Source organism: Gallinula chloropus, assembly GCF_964237585.1.
Source record: "Gallinula chloropus genome assembly, chromosome: 8".
Lineage (NCBI taxonomy): Eukaryota > Metazoa > Chordata > Aves > Gruiformes > Rallidae > Gallinula > Gallinula chloropus.
Window position 1 is genome coordinate 28,625,714 of NC_140093.1, and position 25,967 is coordinate 28,651,680.

General features: G+C 47.0%; 1 protein-coding gene across 1 annotated transcript in view; it reads right to left on the minus strand.

Moving 5' to 3' along the window:
* LOC311194500 (olfactory receptor 14A16-like) overlaps positions 1 to 25,967 on the minus strand; it is a gene marked incomplete at both ends in the record, with an annotated part of 35,614 nt that overhangs the window by 8,100 nt on the left and 1,547 nt on the right. The gene's annotated exons all lie outside the window — the stretch shown is intronic.

The following is a 25,967-nucleotide window of genomic DNA, read 5'->3' on the forward strand; positions in this document are numbered from 1 at the left end:
GTACACTGGGCAGCAGTATCCACCAGAGCCTTGTACTCTTGTGGGTCTGACGAGCCAGGCCATCGGATTCGCATAGTCCAATAAACACTGTTATCCCTCTCCTCCACCTGGATGGAGGCAGGGTCCCTCTATTGTTGCTGATTGTATTTGCAGCATTCTTCCTGGCAGAATCTCATTGTGCAATTGTTTTACCCCGCAGCTCATTTACTTGTGTCTCACGATCTGCACCCAGATAGACTGCTTTGGCAGAGGTTAAACCCCCTTGCGTTCCAACCGACCTCAGATTGCTCTGGGTGGCTGGGGGCAGCTGGGCTTAACCCCTGAGTGATGTCCAATTAGGTGCTTTATCGTGAGGAGGTCTTCACAATTCTCGGGAACAGAATTAAGACTCAAAATGGAGTCAAGGTTTAAGTTACTTTACTTAGCCTGCAACAAGTGTGCAGGAGAAGGGGGGGAATAGGGAAGAGAAAGAGAAAAGAGTGAGAAAGAGAGTGAGAGAGAGAGATTGCATTATCTACCACCACGGAGCTGAGATGTCCCATCAGTCCGAATTGACTTCACGTCAGACAGGGGTGGGGTTTCATTAGTTGCTACTTGTCATGGTTCAGCGCTGGGTGCATGGGGCATTGCTCCACTGCAGACATGCACACTAACGTGGCAGTTCTTCTTGGTTATATACAGTTCAATGTTACTTATTCATTAGGTTACCTCATACACCTGTACATATTCATAACCTGTCCCGCTTCGTATTAAAATGAGTTCCAAGAAGTGATTTCCATCAACTCCTCCCAATTCTGCCCGCGCACTGCTGTTTGGTGGTGGTCGTTGTGGGTCATGGGGATGAAGTCGGATGGCTCCTATTTGTCACTGCAAGTAACCTTCTGTTTTGCGCAGACTCAGACAAAAACTGAACACTTGACTCTGATCCAAACTACAAGTTTGGTTTCAGCAGGTTTTGTGTACCTTCAAGGACAAGGGGGAGCTTGAACTAGTGACATTGAAATGCTTTGCCTGCATTTGTGACCAATTCGAGACAAGCAAGGAATTCATCGAACAGATCAGGAGGAGGGGGGTACTGGAAAGTCATTTTATTTCCACAGAACACATAGTCCTTCAGTGTGTAATTTACGTAAAATACAGTGTTAGACTCAAACTTACATCCTAATTGATGTTTCTTTGCCGCGACGGCCAGAGACGGGACACAGCTTGATGCAAGCAAGAGTCGATTTATTGTTAAGAATCATTCCTTTTCATATGCTCTGCAGACGGCTGCTTTCTTGCAAACGTACCGTGTTCCTGGGCTACATTTGATTGGTCAATGTTTTGCTATCACAGCAGCATCTCTATCTTCTCATGCCAATAGAACTTCTAAAACCTCATCAGACAGCAGACATACCGTAACAATAGAGGACACTTTTTCCTGGAGCCTGCCCTATCAGGGGGCTGGCAACGATGCTGCCACCTTGTTTAGTTTCCCCAAGGTTCATGGCCTAAAGGCTCCATCCCGTTATCTGTTAACCTGGCAGTGCTTGAGGCTTTGTTTCTCAAACTGCATGCCTCAAGGTTAAGGGATTGTGAAGTAAGGGGATTGTGAGATAAAGGGATTGTGAGGCAAGGGGATTGTGAGGTAAATGGATTGTGAGGTATAGTGATTATGAGGTAAATGTGTTGTGAGTTAAGGTGATTGTGAGGTGAGGGGATTGTGAGGTAAGGGGGTCGTGAGGAAAGGGGATTATGAGGTAAGGGGATTGTGACATAAGGGGATTGAGAGGTAAGGGGATTGTGAATTAAGGTGATTATGAATTCATAGAATTGATTGACAGATAGATTGTGAGGTAATGGGATTGTGAGGTAAGGGGATTTTGAGGTAAGGGGATTGTGAGGTATATTGATTGTGAGGTAAATGGATTGTGAGGTATAATGATTGTGAGTTAAAGGGATAATGAAGTCACAGAATTGACTGACACACATTGTGAGGTAAAGGGATTCTGAGATAAGAGGATTGTGAGGTAAAGGGATTGTGAGGTAAGGGAATAATCAAGTAAAGGGATTGTGAGTTGAGGTGATTGTGAGGCAAAAGGACTGAGAGGAAAGGGTATTGTGAGGTAAGGTTATTGTGAGGTAAGGGGATTGTGAGGTAAGGGCATTGTGAGGTATAATGATTGTGAGTTAAGGTGATTATGAAGTCACAGAATAGATTGACAGATAGATTGTGAGGTAATGGGAATGTGAGGTAAGGGGATTGTGAGATAAAGGGATTGTGAGGTAAGGGGATTTTGAGCAAGGATATTGTGAGGTAAAGGGATATTGAGGTAAGGGGAATGTAAGGTAAGATGATTGTGAGTTAAGGGGATTATGAAGTCACAGAATTGATTGACAGATAGATTGTGAGGTAAGGGGATTCTGAGATAAGAAGATTGTGAGCTAAAGAGATTGTGAGGTAAGGGGATAATCAAGTAAATGGATTGTGAGGTATAAGGATTGTGAGTTAAAGGGATAACAAAGTCACAGAATTGATTGACAGACAGACTGTGAGGTAAGGGGAATCTGAGAAAAGAGGATTGTGAGGTAAAGAGATTGTGAGGTAAGGGGATAATCAAGTAAAGGGATTGTGAGGTAAAGGGATTGTGATGTAAGGGGATTGTGATGTAAAGGGATTGTAAAGTAAAGTGATTGTGAGTTAAAGGGATTGTGAGGTAAGGGGTTTGTGATGTGAATGGATTGTGAGGTAAAGGGGATTGTGAGGTAAATGGATTGTGAGGTAAGGGCTTTGTGAGGTAAGAGGATCGTGAGGGAAAGGGATTGTGAGGCATGGGGATTGTGAGGTAAAGGGACTGCGAGGTAAGGGTATTGTGATGTCAGGAGATTGTGAGGTAAGGTGATTGTGATGAAATGGGATTGTGATGTATAGGGATTGAGATGAATTCTGAGGTAAGGGGATAGTGAGTTAAGGGTCTTGTCAGTTAAAGGGATTGTGAGTTAAGGGGATTGTGTGGTAAAGGGATTGTGAGGTAAGGAGATTGTGAGGTGAGGAGATTATGAGGTAAGGAGATTGTGAGGTTAAGGGGAATGTGAGGTGAGGGGGTTGTGAGGCAAGGGGATTGTGAGGTAAAGTGATTGTGAGATAAGGGGATTGTGAGCAACGATATTGTGAGGTAAGGGGATAGTGTGGTAAGATGATTGTGAGGTAACCGGATTATGAAGTCACAGAATCGATTGACAGATAGATTGTGAGTTACGGGGATTCACTGAGGTAGATTTTTTGGTAAGGAGTGGAAATAATATATTGTGATTTAAAGGGATTGTGAGGTCAAGGGATTGAGAGCTAAGGGGATTGTGAGGCAAGGGGATTGTGTGGTAAAAAGATTGTGAGGTAATGGGATTGTGAGGTAAATGGATTTTGAGGTAGGGGGATTTTGAGGCAAGGGTATTGTGAGGTAAAGAGATTGTGAATTAAGGGGATTGTGAGGTAAGGGGATATTGAGGTATGATGATTGTGAGGTAAAGGGATTGTGAGGTAAGGGGATTATGAGGTAAGGGGATTGTGAGGTAAATGGATTGTGATTTAAGGGTATTGTGAGGCAAGGGTATTGTGAGGTAAATGGATTGTGAGGTAAGGGGATTGTCAAGTAAAGGGATTGTGTGGTAAAGGGATTGTGATTTAAGGGGATTGTGAGGTAAAGGGATTGTGGTCTAAAGCGATTGTGAGGTAAGGGGATTATGAGTTAAGTGGATTGTGATGTAAGGGGATTGTGAGGTAAGGGTATTTTGAGTTAAGGGGATTGTGATATAATGGGCGAGTGAGGTAAGGGGATTGTGAGGTAAGGGCATTGTGAGTTAAGGGGATTGTGTGGTAAACGGATTGTGAGGTTAAGGGATTGTGAGGTAATGGCATTGTGAGTTAAGGGGTTTGAGAGGTAAACGGATTGTGAGGCAAGGGTTTGTCCCGTAAGGGGATTGTGAGGTAAAGTGATTGGTAGGTAAGGGTATTGTGACGTAAAGGGATTGTTAGGTAGTGGTATTGTGAGATGAGGAGATTGTGAGGTAAGGTGATTCTGAATGAATGGGATTGTGTGGTAAAGGGATTGTGAAGTAAGGGGATTGTGAGTTATGATGATTGTGAGGTAAGGGGATTGTTAGATAAAGTGATTTTTGAGGTAATGTGGTTCTGTGCTAAAGGGATTGTTAGGTAAAGCGATTGTGAGTTCAGGGGACTTAGAGGAAAGGGGATTGTGAGGTGAGTGGATTGTGAGGTAAGGGGGTTTTGAGGTAAGGGGATTGTGACATAAGGGGATTGTGAGGTAATGGCATTGTGAACTAAGGGGATTATGAATTCATAGAATTGATTGACATATAGATTGTCATGTAATGGGATTGTGAGGTAAGTGGATTGTGAGGTACATGGATTGTGAGGTACATGGATTGTGAGGAAAGGGTATTGTGAGGTAATGGGATTGTGAAGTAAGGGGATTGTGAGGTAAGGGGATATTGAGGTACGGGGATCGTGAGTTATGATGATAGTGAGGTAAATGGATTATGAAGTCAAAGAATTATTTGACTGATAGATTGTGAGGTTCGGGGATTGTGAGGTAAAGAGATTGTAATGTGAGATGATTGTGAGGCAAGGGGATTATGACGTAAAGGGATTGTGAGGCAAGGGGATTGTGAGGTAAGGGGATTGTGAGGAAAGGGGATTGTGAGGTAAGGGGATTGTGAGGTAAAGGGATTGTTAGGTAAAGGGATTTTGAGGTAAAATGATAGTGTTGTAAGGCGATTTTGGGTAAAGGGATTGTGAGGTAAGGGTATTTTGAGTCAAGGGTTTTGTGATGTAAGGGGATTGTGAGGGAAAGGGATTTTTAGGTAAAATGATTTTGATGTAAAGGGATTGTGAGGTAAGAAGATTGTGAGGTAAAGGGCTTGTGAGTCAAGGGGATTGTAAGGTAACGGTATTGTGAGGTAAGGGGATTTTGAGGGATGACGATTGTGAGTTAAGGGGATTATGAAGTCACAGAATTGGTTGACAGATAGATTGTGAGTTAAGGGGATTGATTTAGGTAGATTGTGTGGTAAGGAGAGCAACTAATAAATTGTGAGTTAAAGGGATTGTGAGATAAGGGTATTTTGAGGTAAGGGGTTAGTGAGGTAAAGAGATTGTGAGGTAAAAGGAATCGTGAGGTAAAGAAATTGTGAGGCAAGGGGATTGTGAGGCAAGGGAATTGTGAGGTAAATGGATTGTGAGGTATAGGGATTATGAGGTAAAGGTGTTGTGAGTTAAGGTGATTGTGAGGTAAGGGTGTTGTAAGGAAAGGGGATTATGAGGTAAAGGTATTGTGACGTAAGGGGATTGTGAATTAAGGGGATTATGTATTCATAGAATTGATTGACAGATAGATTGTGATGTAATGTGTTTGGGAGGCAAGGGGATTGTGAGGCAAGGGGATTGTGAGTTAAAGGGTTTATGAAGTCATAGAATTGTTTGACAGATAGATTGTGAGTTAAGGGGATTGTAATGTAAAGGGATTTTGAGGTAAAGAGATTGTGAGGCAAGGGGATTGTGATGCAACGGGATTGTGAGGTAAAGGGATTGTGAAGTAAAGCAATTGTCACGAAAGGGGATTGAGAGGTAAAGGGATTGTGAGGTAAGGGGATTGTGAGGTAAAGTGATTGTGATGGAAGGGGATTGTTAGGTAAAGGGATTGTGATGTATAGAGATTCCGAGGTAAGGGGATTGTGAGTTAAGGGGCTTGTGTGGTAAAGGGATTGTGAAGTAAGTGGATTGTGAGGTAAAGGGATTGTGATGTAAAGGGATTGTGAGGTAAAGGGATTGTGAGGTATAATGATTGTGAGTTAAGGTGATTATGAAGTCACAGAATAGATTGACAGATAGATTGTGAGGTAATGGGATTGTGAGGTAAGGGAATTGTGAGATAAAGGGATTGTGAGGTAAGGGGATTGTGAGCAAGGATATTGTGAGGTAAGGGTATACTGAGGTAAGGGGAATGTAAGGTAAGATGATTGTGAGTTAAGGGGATTATGAAGTCACAGAATTGATTGAGAGAGAGATTGTGAGGTAAGGGGATTGACTGAGGTAGATTGTGTGGTAAGGAGAGGAACTAATATATTGTGAATTAAAGGGATTGTGAGGTAAGGGGTTGTGAGGTAAATGGATTTTGAATTAAGGTGATTGTAATGTAAGTGAATTCTGAGGTAAGGGGATTGTGAGCTAAGATGATTCTGAGGTATGATGATTCTGAGTTAAGTGTTTTATGAAGTCACACATTTGATTGACAGATTTTGAGGTAAGGGGATTGGGAGGGAAATGGTTTGTGAGGTAAGGGAATTGTGAGGTAAACGGATTGTGTAGTAAAGGGTTTGTGAGGTAAGGATATTCTGAGGTAATGGGATTGTGAGGTAAGTGGATTGTAAGGTATAAGGACTGTGAGGTGAAGGGATTGTGAGGTAAATGGATTGTGATGTAAGGGGATTGTAAGGTAAAGGGATTGTGAGTTAAAGGGATTGTGAGGTAAGGGGTTTGTGATGTGAGTGGACTGTGAGGTAAAGGGGACTGTGAGTAAAGGGGACTGTGAATAAAGGGGATTGTGAGGTAAATGGATTGTGAGGTAAGGGCTTTGTGAGGTAAGGGTATTGTGATGTCAGGAGATTGTGAGGTAAGGTGATTGTGATGAAATGGGATTGTGAGGTAAAGGGATTGAGATGAATTCTGAGGTAAGGGGATAGTGAGTTAAGGGGCTTGTCACTTAAAGGGATTGTGAGTTAAGGGGATTGTGTGGTAAGGGGATTGTGAGGTAAGGGGATTGTGAGGTACAGGGATTGTGAGGTAAAGGGATTGTGAAGTAAGGGGATTGTGAGGTAAAGGGATTGTGAGGTAAAGGGTTTGTGAGGTAAGGAGATTGTGAGGTTAAGGGGAATGTGAGGTGAGGGGGTTGTGAGGTAAGGGGATTGTGAGGGTATGGGATTGTGAGGTAAAAGGATTATGAGATAAGGGGATTTTGAGCAACGATATTATGAGTTAAGGGGAATGTGAGGCAAGATGATTGTGAGGAAACCACATTATGAAGTCACAGAATCGATTGACAGATAGATTATGAGTTAAGGGGATTCACTGAGGTAGATTTTGTGGTAAGGAGGGGAACTAATATATTGTGAGTTACAGGGATTGTGAGGTCAAGGGATTGAGAGCTCAGGGGATTGTGAGGCAAGGGGATTGTGTGGTAAAAAGATTGTGAGGTAATGGGATTGTGAGGTAATGGGATTGTGAGGTAGGGGGATTTTGAGGCAAGGGTATTGTGAGGTAAACAGATTGTTAAGTAAGGGGATTGTGAGGTAAGGGGATATTGTGGTATGATGATTGTGAGGTAAAGGGATTGTGATGTAAGGGGATTGTGAGGTAAGGGTATTGTGAGGTAAGGGGATTGTGATATAACGGGATTGTTAGGTAAAGGGATTTTGAGGTAAAATGATAGTGTTGTAAGGGGATTTTGAGATAAAAGGGATTGTGAGGTAAGGGATTGTGAGGTAAGGGATTGTGAGGTAAGGGGTTGTGAGGTAAAGGGGTTGTGAGGTAAACGGATTTTGAATTAAGGGGATTGTAATGTGAGGGAATTCTGAGGTAAGGGGATTGTGAGCTAAGATGATTCTGAGGTATGATGATTCTGAGTTAAGTGGATTATGTAGTCACACATTTGATTGACAGATTGTGAGGTGAGGGGATTGTGATGTAAGGGGTTTGTAAGGTAAATGGATTGTGAGTTAAAGGGATTGTGAGGTAAGGGGTTTGTGATGTGAGTGGATTGTGAGGTAAAGGGGACTGTGAGTAAAGGGGATTGTGAGGTAAATGGATGGTGAGGTAAGGGCTTTGTGAGGTAAGAGGATCGTGAGGGAAAGCTATTGTGAGGCATGGGGATTGTGAGGTAAAGGGATTCTGAGGAAACGAGATTGTGAGGTAAAGGGATTGTTGGATAAAGGGAATTGTGAGGTAAATGGATTGAGTCGTGAGGGGATTGTGTCATGAGGGGATTGTGTCATAAGGGGACTGTGAGGTAATGGGATTGTGAGGTAATGGGATTGTGAGGTAATGGGATTGTGAGTTAAAGGGATTTTGAGATAAGGGGATTTTGAGGTAAAGTGATTCTTAGGTAAAGGGATTGTTAGGTAAGGAGATTGTGAGGTCAGGGTATTGTGAGGTTAGGGGATGGTGATATAAGGGGATTGTTAGGTAAAGGTATTGAGGTAAAATATTTGTGATGTAAGGGGATTTTGAGGTAAAGGGATTCTGATGTAAGGGGTTTGTGAGGTAAAGGAATTGTGAGGTAAGGGTATTTTGAGGTAAGGGGATTGTGAGGTAAAGGGATTGTGAGGTAAGGAGATTGTGAGCAAAGGTTATTGTGAGGCAAGGGGATTGTGAGGTAAAGGGCTTGTGAGGCAAGGGGATTGTGAAGTCAAGGGGAATGTGAGGTAAGGGTATACTGAGGTAAGGGGAATGTAAGGTAAGATGATTGTGAGTTAAGGGGATTATGAAGTCACAGAATTGATTGACAGATAGATTGTGAGGTAAGGGGATTGGCTGAGGTAGATTGTGTGGTAAGCAGAGGAACTAATATATTGTGAGTTAAAGGGATTGTGAGGTAAGGGGTTGTGAGATAAAGGGATTGTGAGATAAAGGGATTGTGAAGTAAGGGGATTGTGAGCAAGGACATTGTGCGGTAAGGAGATATTGAGGTAAGGGCAATGTAAGGTAAGATGATTGTGAGTTAAGGGGATTATGAAGTCACAGAATTGACTGACAGATAGATTGTGAGGTAAGGGGATTGACTGAGGTAGATTGTGTGGTAAGGAGAGGAACTAATGTATTGTGAGTTAAAGGGATTGTGAGGTAAGGGGTTGTAAGGTAAAAGGGTTGTGAGGTAAACGGATTTTGAATTAAGGGGATTGTAATGTAAGGGAATTCTGAGGTAAGGGGATTGTGACATAAAGGCTTTGTGAGGTAAGGGAATTGTGAGGTAAAGGGATTGTGAGGTAAAAAGATTGTGAGGTAAAAGGCTTGTGAGTCAAGGGGATTGTAAGGTAACGGTATTGTGAGGTAAGGGGATTTTGAGGGATGACGATTGTGAGTTAAGGGGATTATGAAGTCACGGAATTGGTTGACAGATAGATTGTGAGTTAAGGGGATAGATTTAGGTAGATTGTGTGGTAAGGAGAGCAACTAATAGATTGTGAGTTAAAGGGATTGTGAGGTAAGGAGATTGTGAAGGAAAGGGTATTGTGAGGTAATGGGATTGTGAGCTAAGAGGATTCTGAGGTATGATGCTTCTGAGTTAAGTGTATTATGAAGTCACACATTTGATTGACAGATTGTGTGGTAAGGGGATTGGGAGGGAAACGTTTTGTGAGGTAAAGGGATTGTGTAGTAAAGGGTTTGTGAGGTAAGGGAATTGTGAGGTAAGGATATTCTGAGGTAATGGGATTGTGAGGTAAGTGGATTGTAAGGTAAAAGGATTGTGAGGTGAAGAGATTGTGATGTGAAGGGATTGTGAGGTGAAGGGATTGTGCGGTAAAGGGATTGTGATGTAAGGGGATTGTGATGTAAGGGGATTGTAAATTAAAGGGATTGTGAGTTAAAGGGATTGTGAGGTAAGGGCTTTGTGAGGTAAGAGGATCGTGAGGGAAAGGGATTGTGAGGCATGGAAATTGTAAGGTAAAGGGATTCTGAGGTAAGGGGATTTTGAGGTAAGGAGATTGTGAGGTGAGGTGATTTTGAGGCAAAAGGTCTGAGAGGAAAGCGGATTGGGACGTGAGGGGATTGTGAGGTAAGGGTATTGTGAGGTAAGGGTATTGTGAGGTAAGGGGATTGGGAGGTAAGGGGATTGTGAGGTATAATGATTGTGAGTTAAGGTGATTATGAAGTCACAGAATAGATTGACAGATAGATTGTGAGGTAAGGGGATTGTGAGATAAAGGGATTGTGAAGTAAGGGGATTGTGAGCAAGGATATTGTGAGGTAAGGGGATATTGAGGTAAGGGGAATGTAAGGTAAGATGATTGTGAGTTAAGGGGATTATGAAGTCACAGAATTGATTGACAGATAGATTGTTAGGTAAGGGGATTCTGAGATAAGAGGATTGTGAGGTAAAGAGATTGTGAGGTAAGGGGATAATCAAGTAAAGGGATTGTGAGGTAAAGGGATTGTGATGTAAGGGGATTGTGATGTAAGGGGATTGTAAAGTAAAGGGATTGTGAGTTAAAGGGATTGTGAGGTAAGGGGTTTGTGATGTGAGTGGATTGTGAGGTAAAGGGGACTGTGAGTAAAGGGGATTGTGAGGTAAATGGATTGTGAGGAAAGGGCTTTGTGAAGTAAGAGGATCGTGAGGGAAAGGGATTGTGAGGCATGGGGATTGTGAGGTAAAAGGAATGCGAGGTAAGGGTATTGTGATGTCAGGAGATTGTGAGGTAAGGTGATTGTGATGAAATGAGATTGTGAGGTATAGGGATTGAGATGAATTCTGAGGTAAGGGGATAGTGAGTTAAGGGTCTTGTCAGTTAAAGGGATTGTGAGTTAAGGGGATTGTGTGGTAAAGGGATTGTGAGGTAAGGGGATTGTGTGGTAAAGGGCTTGTGAGGCAAGGGGATTGTGAAGTCAAGAGGAATGTGAGGTAAGGGGATTGTGAGGCAAGGATATGGTGAGGTAAAGGGGAATGTGAGGTAAGGGGAAAGTGAGGTAAAATGATTGTGAGTTAACCGCATTATGAAGTCACAGAATCGATTGACAGATAGATTGTGAGTTAAGGGGATTCACTGAGGTAGATTTTTTGGTAAGGAGAGGAACTAATATATTGTGAGTTAAAGAGATTGGGAGGTCAATGTATTGAGAGCTAAGGGGATTGTGAGGCAAGGGGATTGTGTGGTAAAAAGATTGTGAGGTAAGGGGATTGTGAGGTACATGGATTGTGAGGAAAGGGTATTGTGAGGTAATGGGATTGTGAAGGAAGGGGATTGTGAGGTAAGGGGATATTGAGGTAAAGGGATTGTGAGTTATGATGATTGTGAGGTAAAGGGATTATGAAGTCACAGAATTAATTGACTGAAATTGTGAGGTTCGGGGATTGTGAGGTAAAGAGATTGTAATGTGAGATGATTGTGAGGCAAGGGGATTGTGAGGCAAGGGGATTGTGAGGCAAGGGGATTGTGAGGCAAGGGGATTGTGAGGTAAGGGGATTGTGAGGTACAGGGATTGTGAGTCAAGGGGATTACGAGGTATGAGGATTGTGAGGAAAATGGATTGTGAGGTAAGGGGATTGTAAATTAAAGGGATTGTGAGTTAAAGGGATTGTGAGGTAAGGGCTTTGTGAGCTAAGAGGATCGTGAGGCAAAGGGATTGTGAGGCAAAGGGATTGCGATGCAAAGGGATTGTGAGGTAAAGGGATTGTGAGGTCAGGGGATTGTTTTTTAAGGGGATTGTGAGGTAAAGGGATTGTGAGGTAAAGGGATTGTGAGGTAAAGGGATTGTGATGTATAGGGATTTTGAGGTAAGGGGATTATGAGTTAAGTGGATTGTGATGTAAGGTGATTGTGAGGTAAAGGGACTGTGATGTATAGGGGTTCTGAGGTGTCGTGGTTTCACCCCGGCTGAGAGCCGAGATCCACGCAGCTGCCTGCTCCTTAAAGGAAAAGAGCAGGGAAAAGGGAAGGGGAAGGGGGGTGAGGGGTAAGGGAAGGGAAAAGGAAAAGGAATGGGCAAATAACCCCAAAATCAAGAAATTAAGAGGCCCATGGGTTGGGATAAGGATAGTTTACTAAGATAACAGAAAGATACAATGTAACAATACTAACAGGACTTCAAAGCAGAAATATATGAAGCTGCGGATACACAATGCAGTTTCTCACCAAACCACACAACTCAGGCCGTGTCACCCAGAGCCGTCCCAGAACCCGACCGTCCCCCAAGAACCGCGCGTCCCGGAGCCGCCCTAGGCCTTCCTCCCGTCAGCCCCCGATATCCTGGGCAGCATTCATCTGCTGTTACAAATGAAATTAACTCCATCCTGACCAAAACCAGGACATTATCCACCCCTTATTCCATACCATTTACGTCATGACCAAATCCAACCATTCCTTGTTTCAGACATATATATATCTGTACACACATGTATACACACACGTGTGCATACAGGTATTATTCCCTTAGTCTATGGACCATTCTTCTGAGTTTGTTGAGTGAATGAACATTTAGTCCATGATGATTTTCAGGCTTCATTCGTCGTAACTGTCTCTCATGGTGTCATTATGCGCCATTGGACCGTTGCATGCTGCATCTCGGGCTCTTGACTGATACACCTGACGTGGTCCATGTTCATAGTCTGTGAATCAAAGATGTTCATTGGGATCTGATGACACCCATCCTGCCATTTTATTCCTAAAAAGTGGATTCCTTAAGCAGGTCCCTTGACTTTACTTTGCTTTATAGCAAAGCCAGCTTCTAGAAGGATTTGAATTATCCTTTTTCCTTTCTCAAATACTTCTTCTGCTGTATTGCCCCATACAATGATGTCATCAATATACTGCAGGTGCTCTGGGGCTTCACCCTTTTCCAGTGTAGTCTGGATTAGTCCATGGCAGATGGTGGGGCTGTGTTTCCACCCCTGGGGCAGACGATTCCACGTGTATTGGATGCCTCTCCAGGTGAAAGCAAACTGTGGCCTGCACTCTGGTGCCAGTGGTATTGAGAAGAATGCATTTGCAATGTCAGTTGTGGTGTACCACTTGGCTGCCTTTGCTTCCAGTTCATACTGCAGTTCCAGCATGTCCGGTACAGCAGCACTCATACCTGGAGTGACTTAGGCCACGATAATCCACTGTCAGCCTCCACTCTCCATCAGACTTCCGCACTGGCCATATGGGACTGTTGAAGGGTGAGCGAGTTCGGCTGATCACTCCTTGACTCTCCAGTTGACGAATCAGCTTATGGATGGGGATCAGGGAATCTCGGTTAGTACGGTATTGTCTCCTGTGCACTGTTGTTGTAGCAATTGGCACTTGCTGTTCTTCGACCTTCAAAAACCCCACCACAGAAGGATTGTCCGAGAGTCCAGGCAAGGCACGCAATTGTTCAATGTCTTCTGTCTCCAAAGCAGCTATTCCAAAAGCCCATCGGTACCCTTTTGGGTCTTTAAAATACCCTCTACGGAGATAATCCATACCTAAAATGCATGGAGCTTCTGGGCCAGTCACAATTGGGTGTTTCTCCCAGTCCTTCCCAGTTAAGCTCACTTCAGCCTCTAACACAGTCAATTGTTGGGATCCCCCTGTCACTCCAAAAATGCTGACAGGTTCTGTCCCAACATGATTCGATGGCATTATCGTACACTGGGCACCAGTATCCACCAGAGCCTTGTACTCTTGTGGGTCTGACGTGCCAGGCCATCGGATCCACACAGTCCAATAAACACGGTTATCCCTCTCCTCCACCTGGCTGGAGGCAGGGCACCTCTATTGTTGCTGTGTTGGCTGTTCACTGGTGCATCGTTCTTCCTGGCAGAATCGCGTTGTGCAATTCTTTTGCCTCGCAGCTCATTTACTCGTGCTTGAAGGGCTGCGGTGGGCTGCATACCCCACTTACTCATGTCCTCACCATGGTCACGCAGGTAAAACCACAGCGTCTCTCACGGTGTGTACCTACTGTATCCTCCCTTCTGGGATGATGGACGCTTTCTCCCAATAGCTGCAACATGGCTGCATACGGGTTGGCAGTTGGACACATTTTCGTCAAGCCGCTTGACCAGTTTCTCTACCGCTGCGATCACAGAGAGAGAAACATTGTCCTGATATCTCCGAAGGTGACCGGACACCTCAGATACGGTTGGTGGATATGTATCACTCCAGTCCATTGTTGCCAATGAATTGGTGTGCCCTGCTGGTGCACTTCGTACAACCTTACGCCACATATCTGGGGTGCATAGGACGTCATCAGGATCAGAGGGAAGCTGTGAGTTGTTCAGATCATATTAAATTACCTCCCGTACAGCTAATTCTCTCAGGTGCTGGATAACTGCCTCTAGGTTGTTACACTTGGGTGTTTGACATGTGATGTATTCCTTTATGGGATACCTGTCCCTCACACTTGACAGTAGTCGCCTCCAGAGGCTGAGGATTTCAGGCTTTTCCCCAATTGCCTTATCAATGCCTCCTTCTCTAGCTAGGGATGCCAACTGCTTGGCCTCCCTGCCATCTAATTCCAGACTACTGGCCCCGTGATCCCAGCATCGGAGCAACCAAGTGATGATGTGCTCACCTGGGCGGCGGCTGAAATCTTTTCGAATTTCACGCAGCTCACTCAGGGACAGGGATCGTGTAACAACAACCTCATCCTGAGATGGTTGAGACGGAACAACCTTATCCCGGGATGGTTGAGATGGCTTTGCCTTATCCTGAGATGGTTGAGATGGCTTTGCCTTAGCCTGAGATGGTTTGGATGGCCCTGCTTCATCCTGACATTCATCAGATGACCCTGCTTTATCCTGACCTTCATCAGGTGGCCCTGATTCAATTTCATCCTCATCCTCATCCTTCACTACAGGAACAACTCTCTTTGTGTATTTCCTCTTTCGTACGGGAGCAACAGACACTGATGTGGGTTGATTTTTTGTTTTACCGGCAGTATCTGCTGTAGGGGCAGCAGTAGCTGCAGCATCAGTTGGGCAGGTTGCAGTAGCCACAGTGCTAGTCACAGAGGTTACAGTGGCCTCAGTGTTAGTCCCAGTGGTTACAGTAGCTGCAGTTTCTGCTGGTCTGTTTTCCTTCCTTTCCCTCTGACAGTGCTGACTGCTATCAAGCAGTGTTTGGTAAATAGTGGCCAGGGCCCAGCACAGTGCAGTAAGCTGTGCATCTCTGGGAAACTTGCGGCAATTTCTTTTCAGATATGCAGCCACTTTATCAGGGTCCTGTAACTGTTCGGGAGTGAAACTCCAAACCATCGGACGTGAGAAAGTGCCTAGGTAGTTGCCCATACTCTGCCACGTACCCTGCCACTCGTGATTATCTGGCCTCGCAGAAAACTCTTGAGTGGTATTCATAAACCTTTGCTTAATATTTAACAAAAGCAGAACCATATTCACCAAACATAACAACAGCAAAATGCTAGTTTGAATATCCCAGGGATATTGGAAATTTTCAAAAACTGTTACCAGAGCTGTTGTATTTAGCCCAAAGGAAGAGAAAGCAGCATAGATATTTCTTTCCGTACTCCCACCATACCAGCTGCCATTATTAACTCCTCCCTGTCCAAAGAGTGGACAGGGCAGCAAAATCTCATACAGATACCAAAACACGTTCATGATCATCGATATCACTGTATCATAAACTGTTTTCATAAAATACACCAAAATGAGGTATGGGAACGAAAACAGGAGCTGCAGCCCCAGGATGTTAAAGGATCCTGCTAGGATTGCATACAACAGACGGTGCTTTTGCTGCTACAGCTGTGAGCACAGCCTTGTAAGTAAATACCAGAGCATCGTGACCAGAGACTGCTTAAATCAAAGTACTTATCACAACTTTGACTTAATTACAATGGGATAAGGTCAGATCTACCGTTATCCCAACCTTTCGGGCCCCACATTGGGCGCCAAAAAGACTGTCGTGGTTTCACCCTGCTGAGGGCCAAGATCCACGCAGCTGCCTGCTCCTTACAGGAAAAGAGCAGGGAAAAGGGAAGGGGAGGGGGAATGTGAAAAGTAAGGGAAGGGAAAAGGAAAAGGAAGGGGCAAATAACCCCAAAATCAAGAAATTAAGAGGCCCATGGGTTGGGATAAGGATAGTTTACTAAGATAACAGAAAGATACAATGTAACAATACTAACAGGACTTCAAAGCAGAAATATATGAAGCTGCTGATACACAATGCAGTTTCTCACCAAACCATACAACTCAGGCCGTGCCACCCAGAGCCGTCCCAGAACCCGACCGTCCCCCAAGAACCGCGCATCCCGGAGCCGCCCCAGGCCTTCCTCCCATCAGCCCCCGATATCCTGGGCAGGACGTAACTGGCGTGGAATACTCTCTTTGGTCAGTTAGGTCACCTGTCCTGGCTTCGCCCCTCCTTTCTCATGAAGAGCTGAGAAAGTCCTTGACTGTCTGACAGCAACTAACAACATCAGGGTGTTATCAGCACTACTCCCATTTTACTCTCAAACACAGCATTCATCCGCTGTTACAAATGAAATTAACTCCATCCTGACCAAAACCAGGACTGTGGGCCACAAGCCCACTCTGCAAAAGCTACATTGCCACAGTCACCCTAATTCTAGGGTTTTTGATTTTAGATTAGAATATGATTTTGATTTTAAAGGAATTAGAACCCAGTGACAGGACAAGAGGCAATGGGCATAAACATGAATATAGGAAGTGCCACCAGAGCATGAGGAGGAACGTCTTTCCTGTGAGGCTGGCAGAGACCTGGAAAGGGCTGCCCAGAGAGCTTGTGGAATCTCATCTCTGGAGACATTCAAAACCAGCTTGAGGTGATCCTGCTCTGGCAAGGGGTAGCACTAGATGATCTCCAGAGTTGCCTGCCAATTGTGGCATCATAGGAGTTGGGGTGGAACACGGGGAGCCCCCACATTCCCTCCTGGGAGACACCAGAGAGTCCTTAGCAGCCAAGAGCCAGAATGGACCATGGTGCCGCTACTAAGGCAGCGCCGACCGCACAGCTCCATGGCCCCCCTGTCCCACCAATTCCAGCAGACTTTTGTCCTTCCCCAAACCGTCTACCCTCCAGGTAGGAACCCACCCCGACCTCTGCAGCAAGAGACACTCATTTCTTGGGGCCAAGAGCAGAGACGACCACTGGCCATTGTTCCTGCCTCTCTTTCAGGATCAGCCATCCTGTACCAACTGCCTGGCCAGCAGCAGCCCTTCCCTGCACCCCAGGCACGCTTGGTGTCTCTGACCCGCCAGGAACCCCAGGAACAACTGGCAGGTATGGAATCCTTGTCTTCTCTGCCACCCCGGCGCTCTCGGTATTTCCCACCCATGGGCACTGCCAGCATCCCTATCACCCCTGTTTCCAGAGCAGTTTTGGCACAGAGCTGGGTGATATCAGCCATCAGGACTGGCTGCCTGTTGGCCTGGAGTGTTGCCCTGTTCCAGCATGGCTCCCTGTCCTCCTACACAGGTCTGCAGAGGGGTCCATGCGGCTGCTTGTTCGACCCCCGGTTCATCCAGATCCAGTGGACAATCATAGGGCTGCCTCCCCCTGGGACACTGATGTTTATTCGCAACAATCCCGTGCTGGGTGCTGCCCTGGGAATCCCATGGGTCTTCAACACCCTCTCCGGACAGTCTCTCTGACCCCCCAGAGCCAGCCGCAACAGGTGACACCCAACAGCCACCAGGGAACAACCAGGATCCTGGTCCCTCCAGCACTGCCAACATCCATCCCTGGCTACCACAGTGTCCAGGGGCAGCCCACCAAAAAACACATCCCTGGTACAGCCACACCTCCTGGGACACAGCCTTGCAGCAAGATCTGCCTGGGCAGCAACACCCCACCCTGCCCCTCTGCTGGTGACAACAACCCAGCTCTTGGGGAGCTGGACGGAGACTTCTCAGTGTCCAAGGAGGGGCTTTGCAAAGAGGATTTTAGGCTGTTTGGCTGCCCCCTGGACACAGTGAGTGGAACCCAGGGTGGTCCCAGAAGCAGCCACAAGCCTGTGGACTCAGGATGCACTGGAAGAGAAGGGCCAGCACCAGCCCCAGGCCCCTCAGTGCTGCCAACAGACATTGCTGGCTACCAGCACGTTGAGGGGCAGCCTGCCCAGATCAACACCTTGGGAACAGTCGGATCCATGGAGGCACCCCCGGACACCAACAACCCCCCAGGCAGCAATGAGTCCTCCGGAGAATCGCTCGTGGACCCAGTATCAGACCTTGCAGTGTTTGATAAGGACGCTCTCCAGAAGGCCCTAGGGCTCTTGGGATGCACCCTGGACCCAGCAGATGCCAGCCAGGACAGTCCTGGGAGGATGCCCATGCTGGGCCAGCCTGGAGGCACCGGCAGAGAGGGGAGTGTGCTGGCCCCAGCCTCCCTGGGTCTTCCCACAACCAGCTCCAATGAGCAGCCTGTCTTGGGCCAGCATGCCCAAAGCATCGTGTGAGGCACAGCAAACCCTGTGGAAGAACACCCGCTGCCCCAGGACCTGCTGACCCCAACCTACAGCTTCCCTGAGACTGCCAACACCATCCTGACATTCGAAGACACCATGGGGATGGATAACTGGGACCTGTGGGGGGAAGCAGGGATGGACCTGACACAGTCCCAGGCTGTGAACTCACAGATGTGGGGCAGGATGCGGGGACTGAGCGCCTCAGCAAATCCATCCAGCAAGCACAGGGCTCTTGCTGGCAGGACAGGGGTGACGGAGTAGGAAGTTGAGCCAGAGCTGGAATGAGATGGAAGCAGGGGGCTGGTGATGGAGGAAGAAAGGGAGGGTGTATTTGGGTAGGGGGCATAGAGTCTCTTTGATGGGACATTTCTTTCTCTTGTTGTTCTCCATTAAAATATCTTTGTTTTGAACATCTCTGTGTCTCTTTGGGAGGATGAGGGTGCTCAGGGGGTACTGGGAAATGAGGTGCAAAAGCCCTGCTGATGCCCCAGGTCACATATGGCAATCTCTGAAGGGCAATGAGCCCTCCCCAGGGACAAGTCACTACCAGCGGGGCAGGCAACAGCAATGAAGGGCGCTCCCTCCATCTCCTTCCTCAGGGGAAGCAGCCCTTTAGCAGGGGAGCCAAGATAGGGTAACTATGTCTGCATTGGGGACCATGAATTTGGAAGCACACGTCCATTCAGAAGTACACTTAGTCCTCTGGCAGTCGCTTCCAGCGGGCCAGAAGCCCTCTCACCCCTCCTCAGACCAAGCTGTTGCTCACCTGACACTCATTCTCCACGGAACACAAGTCCACCAGACCTACGGACCCAGCTACCTACCCGCTGACTGCCCAGAAATGAGTCAACTGCACCAGAAGGTGTGATAAGTAGATTAACTAGGAATTGTTCTCAAACCTACTATGACTGTAAATAGGTAAACCAGGGCAAAGGGAGACCATTGTTTCATCACTAGCAATATCCTGATAGGATTAAATGAGTTAACACAACATAGAGAAGGACTATGAGGGACCAGGACGACCCCCACTACCAGCTTACACGGCCACAGAAAAACACCAGGATATGCCACGTGTGCCCGGAACTACGGGACTATGAAAAGGGGACTCCAGAGGAGTGAGGCGCGTGCCGTTTGCAGGAGCAAGGGTCTGGGTCCTGTCGCCCAGCACTGTTTTGCCTGCTCGCATCTTGCTTAAACAAATTGTGTTTGGAAATTTACAAATTTGTCACTGCCATTTATAACAGTAATGGGCAGCCTGCCTATGTAACAGGGGTGTCGTAATGGACAACTGTCCTGTGTACATGGGGTGCCACAATGGACAGCCTGACTTTGTACCAGGTGTGTCTGGAAGCCTGTTCCACTGTACCAGGGTACTATAAAGGACAGCCTGACCTCTATACTGGGGAGTTCTTGTATTTGTGCCTCTGTACAGGGTGTCACAATGGACAGCTGTCCTCTATACCGGAAGTGTGGTATTGGACAGCCTGCCTCTGTAGCGGGTGTGTCATAACAGACAGCCTACCAGTGGAAGAAGTGTGTCTTGAACCCCGTGCATCTGTATATGAGATGCCAGAATAGACAGCCTTCCTCTGTAAGGCAGAAGTCATAATGGACAACCTCCCTGTGTGCTGTTGATGTCACAATGAACAACCTGCCTCTGTACCACAGATGCCACAATGAACAACCTGCCTTTGTCACAACAGCCTGCCTCTGTCCATGGAGCCTCGCACCAGGGACAGAGGCACCCCGTGCCTGTGTACCAGGGTGCTATAAAGGACAACCTGCCTCTATACCAAGGTTGTCTTGCATCAGGTGTTTCTGTATGGGGTGTGTGGTAATCAAAAGCCTTCATCTGAACCAGGGGTGTCTTAATACACTCCCTGCCTCTCTCCTGGGGGTGTCATAACAGACCATTTACCTCTGTAGTGGGTGTGTCATAATGGACAACCTGCCTCTGTACAGGGTGTGTCTAGCACCCCTTGCCTCAGTACCGGGGTGCACTAAAGGACAGACTGCCTCTGCAATGGGGGTTTCTTGCACCCTGTGTGTCTGCACAGGGGCTGTTGTATTTGGCAGCCTGCCTCTGTACTGGCGGTGTTGTAATGGAAAACTTTCCTCTGTACCAGGTGTGTCTGGCACCCCATGCCACTGTACTGTGGTGAGCAAAGGACAGCCTGCCCTTAAACCGGGGGTGTCTTACAGCCCGTGTGTCTGTACGGGGTGTGTCATAATGGACAGCATGACTCTGTACCAGGTGTGACATAACAGACAGCCTCCCTGTGGAAAAAGTGTGTCTTGAACCCTGTGCATCTGTACATGGGGTGCCAGAATAGACAGCCTTCCTCTGTAAGGTGAATGTCACAATCAACAGCCTGCCTCTGTACCAGGGGTGTCACAATGGGCAGCCTGGTTCGCTGCCACTGGTTTCGTAATGGAAGCCCTGCCTCTGTACAGGGTGTATCTTGCACCCCTTGCCTCGGTACCGGGGTGCTGTAAAGGACAGCCTGCCTCTGTATCATGGGTTTCTTGTACCCTGTGTGTCTGTACGGGGTGTGTGGTAATGGACAGCCTGCCCATGTACCAGGTATATCGAAATGAAAAGCCTGCCTCTTTATCAGGGTGTTGTAATGGAAAGTTGGCTTCTGTAGCAGGTGTGTCTGGCAAGTCCTTCCTCTGTACCAGGAGTGTCTGGCACCCCATTCCTCTGTACAGGGTGTGTCTGGCACGTCTTGCCTGTGTACCGGGGTTCTGTAAAGGACAGCCTGCCCTTATAATGGGGGTGTCTTGCACCCAGTGTTTCTGTACAGGGTCTGTGGTAACAGACAGCCTGCCTCTCTACCGGGGGTGTCGTAATGGACAGCCTGACTCTATACCGGAGGAGTCTTGCACCTGGTGCCTCCATACCACAGGTGTCATAATGGACAGCCTGCCTCTGTAACAGGGTGCCAAAAAGACAGCCTGCCTCCATACCGTGGGTGTCATAATGGACAGCCTGCCTCAGTACTGGAGGTGTCATAATGGACAATCTGCCTCTGTCTGGGTCATCTCGCACACTGTGCCTCTGTACCAGGGTGCTCTAAAGGACAACCTGCCTCTATACAGGTGGTGACTTGCACCACAAGTGTCTATAAGGGGTGTGTGGTAATTTAAAGCCTTCTTCTGTCCTGGGGGTGTCTTAATGCACAACCTGCCTCTCTACCAGGGGTGTCACAATGGACAGCCTCCACAGCTACTGTGGATGTCACAATGGACAGCCTGCCTCTGTACTGGGGGTGTCATAATGGACCTACAATGAGAAATGTTGTCCTAAGGAACTGGGTTGGGGCTCAGTGTCTCCTGACACACCCCTGGTAAGTCTGGGTACTCTCATCCCATTGTCCTTTCCATCATCATTACACATCCCACGTTGTGCTGCCCCAGGAAGAGCTCTGAGCAATGCCTGAGGGACAGGATCTGTCTTCCCTGGGCTGGGGGTCAGGGCTTGGCCTTTATGCTTCATCAAACCAACCCAGGGCTTCCTCAGCATCTCAGATGCTTGTACATTGCCTTTGCCTACCAGCCAACATGGCCTCCAATTACCTCTTCTAACGAGTCCCTGGGGAGGCTCAGCCAGCAATGGCTCTCGAAGGGACTCATTAATACTTCAGGGTACTTTGGCTTTTGACATTGAGTTTATTGTGTAATTTCCTGAGCTTCAAGTACCTGAGCTTCAAGGACTCAGCACCAAATGCACCCAAGGGCTCATAAAAATAAAAAGCAAGCCCTAACGAGCTATGTCTCTTTGTGTAATTATCCTCAAGTCTTCAAGAGATGTACAGATCATGGAAGCGGTTTCAAAGGGAGCTCAGAGTAAAATTGATTTCTTTGTAAGGGTGTAGATTATTATTTTCTTTTAACCTCTCCTCAGGTGACAAACTCTGACTGAGATTGATCCAGGGTGTCTCCTAAGGAGGTCTGGATTGGTCCAAAAAAGGGTTCCCTTGTGGCAGTGAGGACAACCTTGCTGCACATCTCCACAAGCCCACCATGACTCTCATCAGCCAACTGGGACTTGCATCCCTTGTCCTTACATCAGGTTTCTCTGCTGCACTCCACAGTGGGGTGTTACAGCCCCTCTGTACCAGCTCCCCAGCTTTCTTTAGAGAACTGGCTGCACACAGGCAGCAGAGAGGCAGTTATTGTTCAACCAACAAAAGAAACCTGACAAGATTCACCATTAAATTTAACACTCCTCACTCTATGCCAAGTGCAATCTGCCACCAATGAGGTTCACCTTCCACAAAGCTTAACCATGTGAGAAATGTTTTAGTGAGGAAGGAGACTATGAAATCGCTTCAACTGAAGAGTTGGCTAAAGACAGAATTAGTCAGACAACTGCCAGAAAGGCAAGGGTTTAACTCCCTGAACCTCAGAGCAGCAGCTGGATGGTTGAGAGGTGTCGGAATGGTCAAAGGGGAAGGGAGATCTAGAGAGCAACCACAAGTGCTGGTGTGCAGATCCACTGCTACGTGGTGATTTCAGACACGGTCGTAGAATCTCCTTGGGATCCATAAGGATCATCAAGTCCAACTCCTGGCTCCACACAGGGCCAGCCAAGTCAGAGCACAGGTCTGAGCACATCATCCAGATGCTTCTTGAACTTGGTCAAGTTCAGTGCTGTGACCACTTCCTTGGGGAGCCTGTTCCAGGGCCCGACCACCCTTTCAGCAAAGAACCTCTCCCTAATATCTAGCATAAACCTCCCCTGTCACAGCTTCATGCTGTTCCCTCAGGTTCTATCACTGGCCACCAAAGAGAGATCAGCACCTTCCCCTTCGCTCCCCCTCCTCAGGATGCCATAGACTGCAATGAGGTCTCCCCAAAATCTCCTTTTGTCCAGGCTGAACAAACCAAGGGACTTCAGCCTCTCCTCAGAAGACTTGCCCTCCAGACTCTTCACCATCCTCATTGTCCTCCTCTGGACACTTTCCAATATTTTTATGTCCCACTTGTACTGTGGCACCCAAAACATCACCCAGCACTTAAGGTGAGGCTGCACCAGCACAGTGTAGACCAGGACAATCCCCTCCCTGGACCAGCTGGCAAAGCCATGCTTGATGCACCCCAGGATACGTTTGGCTCTCCTGGCTGCCTGGGCACACTGCTGGCTTGTATTTAATTTCCTGTCTACCAAGAGCCCCAAATCCCTCCAGCGTCTGACCCCCCAGTCTGTATGAAGGGGCTGCCCCTGCCCAGGTGCAGGAGCTGGTGCTTGCCCTTGTTAAACTTCATGGTGTTGGTGATTGCCCAGCTCTCTGATCTGTCCGAGTCTCTGCAAGGCTTCTCCACCCTCAACAGAGTCAACAGCTCCTCACAATTTGGCGTCATATGCAAATTTACTTAAGACACCCTCCAGTCCAGTTGTCTGGTGGTTTATGAAAACATTAAAAAGAATCAGAGAATCACAGAATCACAAGGTTGGAAAAGACCTTTAAGATCATCAAGTCCAACCATTCCCGTCCCAAGCTGAACCACATCCCTAAAGTACCTCATCAACCCTTTTTTATAAACACACCCAGGGAAGGTGACTCAGCCCCTCCCTGGGCAGCCTGTTCCAGGCTCCTTTGGTTAGTTTGGGTCACCTGTCCAAACTGTGTCCCCTCCAGCTTCCTGGGTGCCACTCGCCTTCTCACTAGCAGCATGTAAAGCTGAAAAGCCCTTGAGTGCTTGGCAACAACTAAAACCACCAGTGTGTTATCAACATTGCTCTCACCCTAATTACAAACACAGCACTACATAACTACTACAAAGCAAATTGACTCTATCCCTGATGAATCCAGGACAGCCTGGAGCTGGAAAATAATTTCCTCTTTGAAAAAGTAAAATAAACAACACAACCCATGAAAGACCAAAACAGTAATAGAAAAGAAAATAAAACTATAGGGAAATATAAAAGATGGAAAATGTGGTGACTCTTTTTTTTTCCCCTTTAGATTTTTTTTCTCTAGATTTTTTTTCTTTTCTTCATTTCTTTTGGAGTTGGGAGTGAGGAAAATATAGTAATTATCATTTGGCAAAGCAATATCAGTAAAAAAAAAAATAGTTTGTGGTGTACAGAGCCCCATGCCCATGATTCTGTGAAAGCCCTGCTCAGCAATAGCTAAAGCATCTGTGTGATCTCAACACAGTTTGGGTCACAAATCTAAAGCTCAGCACTGTCCAGGCTGCAAGGAAGGAAACCAACTGCATTCCAGCCCCAGCCAATCCAAAGATGCTTCTCATGAACTGAAAGGAGCTGAAAGAGTGCTTGCTCATAATGGTTCTGCAGGACACGAAATTAGGGAAGAAGATGCTACATGGCAGGGCTGCCATCCAGAGGGACCTAGCCAGGCTGGAGTGGTGGGCTGATAGGAACATTATGATAGCCAGCAAGGACAAATCCAAGGTCCTGCCCCTGGTTTGAGTAGCCCACTGCAATGACAGAAGCTTGGGACTGCCTGGCTGCTTTTCAGCCCTGTGTACAAGGCTCTGGACTGTAGATATCTGGGGCTGTAGGTCCCCTGCACAGCCTGTGGAAGTGCTGATCCCCCTTGGCTCAGCACATCTCAGAAAACATCCAGAATATTTCTGAAATTTGACTTCCTACAATGCAAGAGAGGCATTGATAAACTGGAGCCAGTTCAGGGGAGGCCACCAAGATAGGCAACCTTGCCCAGTGAGAGGAGGCTGAGGGAGTTGGGCTTGTTCAGCCAGGAATGAGAAGGTCTTGAAGGGGAACACGTATAAGTTGGGTTTGCATGGCAAGGTGTTGGGAGTGGAGGGGGCTACAGGGGTGGCCGCTGTGAGAAGAAGACAGAAGCAGAGGTGGTAGAGAAAATGAGGTCTGAAGTGAAGCTCGGGAAGAAGAGAGGCCTTGGGGGAAGGTGGTTTTGAGAGTTGGTTTTATTTCTCATCACTCAATTTTGATTTGATTTGTAATGAATTCATTTTCCTGAGTTGAATCTGTTTATTCCTGATGGTGGCTGGTGATTGATCTCTCCCTGCCCTTATCAAGACCCATGAGCCTTTTCTTACGTATTCTGTCCCCTGTCCAGCTGAGGAGGGGCAGTGATAGAGCATCTTTGGTGGGCACCTGGGGTCTGGACAGGGTCACTCCACCACAAGGTAGCAGTGTAACTGCCTATGATAAGGTTCCAAGGTGACATTTTCAGACAGTACAGAATAAAAGTACAACAGGCCACGGGAGACAAGAGGGCATCAGGCCAGATGTAGGCAGAAAGTTCTCTAAAATGAGGACAGTCACCCTTTAGAAGCTGTTTCCTAGAGAAAATGAGTTGCACCAGCTCCATCCCGGAATGTTTTCAAGGTCCATCTGGACACAGTGCTTATTCATGTGGTATGACTCTGCTTCAGCAGGAGCTTGGTCTACAGGACTCCTGAGGTTCTTTCCAGGCAGAATGACACTGTCATTCCTTCCCAGTCACATTATCAGCATTACAGAAAGCACCTGGGTTGTCCCTTACCAGAGGTGCAATTCACATGGAGTGCAGGGCTGCCTCTCAGGTACCCCAAACAGCCCTGACTGCTGCCTTGTCTTCCTTCACTCCCATTTACCCTCTTCTCCCCATCTCACCTTCTTTAACATCTCTATACTCTCAGATCCACCTACCCTGCTATCCCTTCCCACATGCAACATGCTCTGAATTATTTGCATCTTCTTTTGCTGTTTCCAAGCTGGTTGCTGTGGTTCTTGCTACATCAGGCACCAACTCCATTCAATGTGTATTCCCTTGCCTGTGGTGTCCTTCAGTTC